Source organism: Lampetra fluviatilis, chromosome 22 (assembly GCF_964198595.1).
Source record: "Lampetra fluviatilis chromosome 22, kcLamFluv1.1, whole genome shotgun sequence".
Taxonomy (NCBI): domain Eukaryota; kingdom Metazoa; phylum Chordata; class Hyperoartia; order Petromyzontiformes; family Petromyzontidae; genus Lampetra; species Lampetra fluviatilis.
In genome coordinates, this window is record NC_136296.1 from 992501 (window position 1) to 1000000 (window position 7500).

The window sequence follows — 7500 nt, forward strand, 5'->3', positions numbered from 1 at the left end:
TTGATCCCAATGCAGTACACCATATCCGCGTGCAATTGGCAGGTGAACTGACTGGGTGAATTGAAGAGTAAAACGCGACCCATCCAGATACGAAAATGCAAAAGACTACAACACCTGGTATTCCCAGGCAGTCTCCCATCCAAGTACTAAACAGGCTCGACCCTGCTTAGCTTCCGAGATCAAAGGAGATCGGGCGCATTCAGGGTGATATGGTCGTAGGCCATACTTGCAGAGACCTGACGCACATTCATATGTTAAAATCAAGATTCAACTCTACTGCGGGAGGTCAACACTCATGAAAACGTTTATTCTGGACTCCTGGTTGAGCCCCGAAAGAGTGGCATTAAACGGTCTTTTACAAGAAAATCTTGATCCCAATGCAGTACACCATATCCGCGTGCAATTGGCAGGTGAACTGACCGGGTGAATTGAAGAGTAAAACGCGACCCATCCAGATACGAAAATGCAAAAGCCTACAACACCTGGTATTCCCAGGCAGTCTCCCATCCAAGTGTAATAAACGACTGGACCACGATGTCTGGCTCAGTGTCCTTTATTATTCGGTTCGTGCTGTACACCCACACGGCTGTCTTTACTCTGTAGCTTCTCCACGGTGCTGACTCCAATGTCGGCCCGATCCACAACAGCAGCTCCGCTGCTGTTTCTCTCACACAGCCCCCCTTGGCTGTACTCTCTGCTGCTCTTCTCCCTCCGCAGCTCTCACAGCTTCTTGCTCTCTCTCTCTCTCTCTCCGCAGCTCCTCCTGGCAGCCACACCGCTGCCTCTAACAAGCAGCCCCCTCTCTCTCTCCGCAGCTCCTCCTGGCAGCCACACCGCTGCCTCTAACACGCAGCCCTCCTGGCTGTCTCCTCCCCAGCTGCACACCACTCCGCAGCTTCCTCTTATCTTCGGGGTTGGCTCCCGATCGCCGTCGGCGCCCCCCCCTCTCCACACTTGCCCGCGTGGCCTCACTCTTTTCCGCTCACACCCCGACTACCTTCCCCTTCCGGTTTACCCGCTTAAAGCCCCGAACCTTACCCCCACGTCACATGACTCCACCCCCCGTGACGTCACCTCCGGAAGGTCGCTTACGCCCGCATTACACCACCCTCCCCCGTAGAAAAATCCCAGCCGACCTCGGCTGACCAATAGCAAATCGTAATGCGGCGAACCGAGCTTCCCCCCCTAAAGGACACTAAGCATATAATGTAACAACAAGAACAACAACAACGCAATGAACATCAACGATCGTACAAAAGCATGCAATAAATACAACTGTAAGAAAAAAATAACAAGACAGCAACAATCAACGAAACGTAAGCGATTTGGAACGTGTGCGGGTCGCCGGCTCGTCCCGGACGGTCGGCGGCCCACTCGCAGAACGGGAACGCGATGAAAGTCGAGGAATGACAGGGGGTAATCCCCCTGTCGCAGCTGGAAGTCCACCGACGTCCCGTGTCCCTAAAGAGTTAGTCTTGGGCTTGTCCTGTGACCGTGCCCGCAGCTGGGTCGGAAGGGCTGCAGGGCTCGAAGGTCCCGCAGACCTGGCAGGTGTCCTCCGAGCAGGGCCCCTCGTCCCCCGCAATGTCACGGCCGGCCTGTCTGGAACAGGTACGACAGGCGCTCCAGCGAGATCAATGGACGCAGGCAGGGGAGAGTCAGCAGCAACAGACCCCGGCAAGGCAACATTGGGGGATGACGCATCATGTAAGGGAGCAACATATGGTTTCAAGCGCGACGTATGCACAACCCAGCGACGAGACCCAATCTGGACGCGTGCTGTCTGTGGGTTGGGAACCGCAATGAGGCGTACGGGACCATGCCAGGGTTTGTGCAATTTCGGCGAGGTCCCCGGACGTACCTGTGGACAATGAAGCCAGGCTAGGTCCCCAACCTTCCAAGGGCACTCCCCCTCAGACCGTCGCGCATATCGCTCGTTCCGGGCCTGGGCTTTGGCCGTAGCCACGCGGGCATTCTCCCGCGCCTCCGTGACTCGGCGAACCGTGTCCTGAATGTATTCAGGAAGTGGTTTACGAGGTCCCTTCACCCCAGTTCCCAATTGCACATCCACCGGCGGCACGTTTTCCCGACCATACATAAGGTAAAACGGCGAATATCCTGTAGCCGCATGAGGCGTCATCCTGTACGCCGAAAGCACCCCGGGGATGTGCAGATCCCAATCTGATTGTTGTTCACTCACGGTGTGGCAAAGCATGGCAGACAATGTCCTGTTCAGCCGTTCAACCATACCATCCGTCTGCGGATGGTATGGGGATGTCCGTACTTTCTTAGTCCCAAGGCCCGCGCACACTTCCGCCAATAATTTAGAAGAGAAATTCCTGCCCTGGTCCGTGAGGAGTCTCTCAGGCGCCCCCTTATCCATAATATACCCAAACAAAAAGGCGTCGGTAATGGCCGCGGCCGACTGATCGGGCAACGGCCAGGCCATCGGCCAACGGGAGAGGTACTCAACCCCTACCAGCAAATATTTATTACCCCTCGCCGATGGTGGAAAAGGTCCCAATATGTCCAGTGCCACCAATTCATTGACTCGAGACACCTGAATCGACTGGAGAGGCGGCACGTAAGGATGTTTCGGCGGCTTACGTTGTGCACACGCAGGGCACGCGCGCACGTGCCCTACGACATCTGTCGCCATGCCGTGCCAAAAATAATGACGTTGCAACGTCAACAAGGTCTTCTGCACCCCTAAATGTAAGAGAGTGTCACAATGGAGGGTTCTAATCAACTCGAACCGCAAGGACGTTGGTACCACCAGGCGCCAACGTTCCTGGAACCCCTCCCGCCACATAAGCAGACCATCTCGGAGAGCGGTTTGCGGCCCCACAGCCGTACTCGGACTCCCATCGTCCTTAGCAGACCGCTTCCGCAAGGACACCAATGACTCATCCATCATCTGTTCCCGGATCCAGACAGACCGCGGCAGATTCAAAACCCCGTCAGCCGGTCCCGGTTCCATCGGAGTGTCCGACTTCTCGACGGCCAACGTGAGCGGCTGAGGGGGGTTTGGAATCGGCGAACACCTATGCGTCCCCGACTCACATTTACAAGGGGCGCGCCGCGGTAATCTGGAAAGTGCGTCAGCGTTCGCATGGCGCACTCCCTTCCGATGTTGAATTTGGAAGGAAAATTCCTGTAGCGTGTCCAACCAACGTGCCAACTGTCCGGATGGCTGGTCAATTTTAAGGGCATATTGCAAGGCCGCATGATCCGTACGCACAATAAAAGAACGACCGTAGAGGTATGGTCGAAATTGCCGTAGGAAAAAAACAACCGCCAATAGTTCTCTGCGAGTGACACAGTAGCGGGTTTCCGCAGGAGACAAGACTCGGCTACCATACGCCACGACACGCTCTACACCCCCTTTAGACTGTGATAACACCGCCCCAATACCTGTGTCACTCGCGTCCGTATCAAGAATGAATGGGTGATCGAAATCGGGATAATCCAATGTTGGGGCCGTGGCCAATAGATCACGCAGACTCCGAAAGGCCGCCTCCTCCGGCTGTCCCCAAACAAACTTCCGTCCTTTACCCGTAAGGAGATGCAAAGGCCTCGCAATCGTCGCAAAACCCGGCACGAATCTTCGGTAATACGAGGCAAATCCCAAAAACCGCCGAACATCCCCCACGGTGGCCGGAGTCGGCCAATCCCGGACGCACGCCGTCTTTTCCGGATCCGTGGACACTCCCTCAGCGCTCACAATGTGCCCCAAATAGCGGACGGACCGTTGCAGTAGGTGACATTTCTTTGGTTTGAATTTCAATTTGGCAGAACGCATCCTCGTGAACACTGTCTCCAGCCGCGTCAAATGTTCATCGAATGTGCGGCTGAAGACAATGATATCGTCCAAATATATAAGACATGTCTCCCACTGCAACCCCGTCAAAACGAGCTCCATCAATCTTTGAAATGTAGCAGGGGCCGCATTCAATCCCATCGGGAGACAGTTGAATTGAAATAACCCCTGCGGCGTACGGAATGCGGTTTTCTCCCGTGAGGACTCGTCAAGGGGAAGCTGCCAAAATCCCGAAGAGAGGTCCAGTGTGGAAAAGAACTTAGCCCCCGACAATGCGTCGAGGGAGTCATCCATACGCGGCAGGGGGTACGCATCTGCCACCGATATCTTATTCAATTTGCGGAAATCAACACAAAATCGCAATTTGCCATCCTTCTTCTTAACCAAGACGACTGGAGCGCCCCATGGGCTGTTAGATGGCGATATAATGTCCGCAGCCAACATGTCTTCCACTGCCCCCCGTACGTGTTCTCGCTCCGCAGGACTCATCCGATGCGAATTTAATCGAATAGGGGCAGCATCGCCCGTCTCAATGTGATGGTAAAGCAAGGAAGTGCGGCCCAAATCCAAATCATCGGAGCTGAACACGTCGGAATATGTCAACAACAATTTACGCAGCGCACCACGTTGCTCCATGGACAGGGAAGAATTTTCGTCACATAATTGAGCAACCCAACGATCATCCGAACTCCTTGGCTCGGAAACCCCAGCAACAACTCCCCGGCTATGTGGACAATCATGGGTCGCAAACGCCGTAGTGGCATGTGCCACAACCGTACCGGCCGGGACACGGACGTTTTCTCCCCCCGCATTAAGCACCTGTAAAAACGGTAATTGATCCGGCCGGACGATGGTCTGTGCCCCCACTAACGCCAACCCGGTTGTTATCGTGGCGGACGGTGACAACAAGACCCCTACTGCTCCTAGCCGATCAGGCAGGGGCTTCCGATACCGCAAGGGTATAAGCATCTGTGTACCAGGTGGGATGTCCACAGATGCGACGGACAGCGCCTGCACTTGTACGGCCGAAGCAGGTCGCCCCCAGGGCGACGGCAGAAACGAGATTTGACGGCCCCCCGGCAGTTCAATACAATTTTCATTGATTTTGATCAAAATGGGCATCTTAGCCAAAAAATCGGTGCCTAACAAACAAGGAACCGCCAAAGATCTCGATATCAACACAACACCCGAGGCCGACACATCCCCAATAGATATCTTAGCATCCACCTGACCCACGATACCCATGCTACCCCCGTTCGCAGCGACGCACGACCCATAAACCGGACGCACAGCCCGCGACGGAATGCCCAACAGATGGAAAATGACATCCGATATAATAGTCGCAGACGCGCCCGAGTCGACCAAAATGCGCACGTCCACACCTTGTATGGACCCCGGTACAGTGGACGAACCCGTAGCGGCCGCGACAACTCTCCGTGCCAATTTGCGCCACTGCGTAACTGAATGACAAGGCCCCGTCGATGGCCTTTCTTTAACAACAACAATAGGATCGCGCAACACAGGTGGTGGGTGAGGTGGAAAGCCTTGCCGAGTGTCTGGTGCGTGCCGACATGCCTGTTTCGGAGGATCTTTAGCCGACTTGACCGGTGCCGAGGCCTCCTGCTGCGGCGGAGCCGGGAAGCGGGCCCAGCAGTCTCTGGCGTAGTGGCCCCTACGCCCGCAGCGGAAACATTCGGCCTCGTTGCGCCGAAGCGCAGGCCTCGCCTCCTGACGGCCCCGTTCTGGTAGCACCGCGCGCGGTCTCGGCCCGCCGCGTCCCGTCCATGGAGCGGAGGCGGCCGTCAGTTGTTGAGGGCCCCGGTCATCCGGAACATAGACGGCCTGCGCAGGGTTCCACCCCAGCGCCTCCTCTTCTTTGACGGGCTCCCCCGTCCACGCCGTCACTTGTTTCCAGCGACGGAGGTTGAATTGCGCATCGAGACACTTAGCAGCCATCCGGGAAGTTAGCTTCTCATGCCCACACACAGGCATGGGGATCCCTAGATCCCGAGACAGCTCCAACATTTTCCCTAATATGAGAGGCTCCAGCAGGTCCTGTGGCGTCTCAGGATAAGCTGCCATGGCCAGCTCCAGCACCGCACCCCTGAACGCCACGGGCGACTTCTCTGGTGCTCGTTGTCGTTGAGCGAATCGCCGATGCGCATCATCTGGTGGCTCATAAGCATCGGCCATTTCTTGAAAAACACCACATAAAGTTGCCTTCTTATCGGTCGCTATGGAACGGAAGAATCGGACAGATTCGTCGTCCAGGAGAGTCGGCAACACCTCCAAAGCCTCCGCATCGGTCCATCTTGCTGTGCGTACCGCCGCCAAGAAGCGGCAGGCGAACGCGCTCCAGTCCCCACCGACGGAAAATTCTTTAACTGTTGTAAGGTGGCGACTCCGACTCCTCTTCCCGCCGTCTTCCAATGGTGGTGGTTGTGATGGCAAATTCAAAATGGCGTCGGCCCGCGGCGTGGCCAAGATGGCGGTTTGGCGCCACGGAGCGCGCAAAATGGCGGCCTCTTGCCGCGTGGGCAATGGCGGCGGCAGGACAGGCAACGTGGCGGCCCGCGGAGCACCACTTGCATCATCCATCGTCCCTGGCGCGACGAGATGGCATAGATGCGCCAGGACGTCCTTAAGTGCCTCCAGTTGTACCGCCATCGCTTGCCATCGTTGATCCGCGTCTGATGATGTCGACGGACCCGCCACCGCGCCAACATCCTCCACTCCCGTTCCCGTGGTCTCCTCAGCCGGGCTCTCCTCCACCACCCCAACAGGATCCGCGGTTGGAGGGAGTTCGTCGTCGTCGGACGAAGAAGCCGATGCAGGCGCCGGATTAACTTTCTTCCTCACTTGTTTCGACATGCCGTTGCACTTCCGACACCAGTGTAATAAACGACTGGACCACGATGTCTGGCTCAGTGTCCTTTATTATTCGGTTCGTGCTGTACACCCACACGGCTGTCTTTACTCTGTAGCTTCTCCACGGTGCTGACTCCAATGTCGGCCCGATCCACAACAGCAGCTCCGCTGCTGTTTCTCTCACACAGCCCCCCTTGGCTGTACTCTCTGCTGCTCTTCTCCCTCCGCAGCTCTCACAGCTTCTTGCTCTCTCTCTCTCTCTCTCCGCAGCTCCTCCTGGCAGCCACACCGCTGCCTCTAACAAGCAGCCCCCTCTCTCTCTCTCTCCGCAGCTCCTCCTGGCAGCCACACCGCTGCCTCTAACACGCAGCCCTCCTGGCTGTCTCCTCCCCAGCTGCACACCACTCCGCAGCTTCCTCTTATCTTCGGGGTTGGCTCCCGATCGCCGTCGGCGCCCCCCCCTCTCCACACTTGCCCGCGTGGCCTCACTCTTTTCCGCTCACACCCCGACTACCTTCCCCTTCCGGTTTACCCGCTTAAAGCCCCGAACCTTACCCCCATGTCACATGACTCCACCCCCCGTGACGTCACCTCCGGAAGGTCGCTTACGCCCGCATTACACAAGTACTAACCAGGCTCGACCCTGCTTAGCTTCCGAGATCAGACGAGATCGGGCGCATTCAGGGTGATATGGTCGTAGGCCATACTTGCAGAGACCTGGCGCACATTCATTTGTAAAAATCAAGATTCAACTCTACTGCGGGAGGTCAACACTCATGAAAACGTTTATTCTGGACTCCTGGTTGAGCCCC

General features: G+C 56.6%; 1 non-coding gene across 1 annotated transcript; it reads right to left on the minus strand.

The window, feature by feature from the left end:
- Positions 1–102: 102 nt before the first annotated feature.
- On the minus strand, positions 103–221 carry LOC144939024 (5S ribosomal RNA). Its single transcript, XR_013638225.1, has one exon. It is a non-coding gene; the product is annotated as a 5S ribosomal RNA (ribosomal RNA).
- Between the last annotated feature and the right edge of the window lie 7279 nt (positions 222–7500).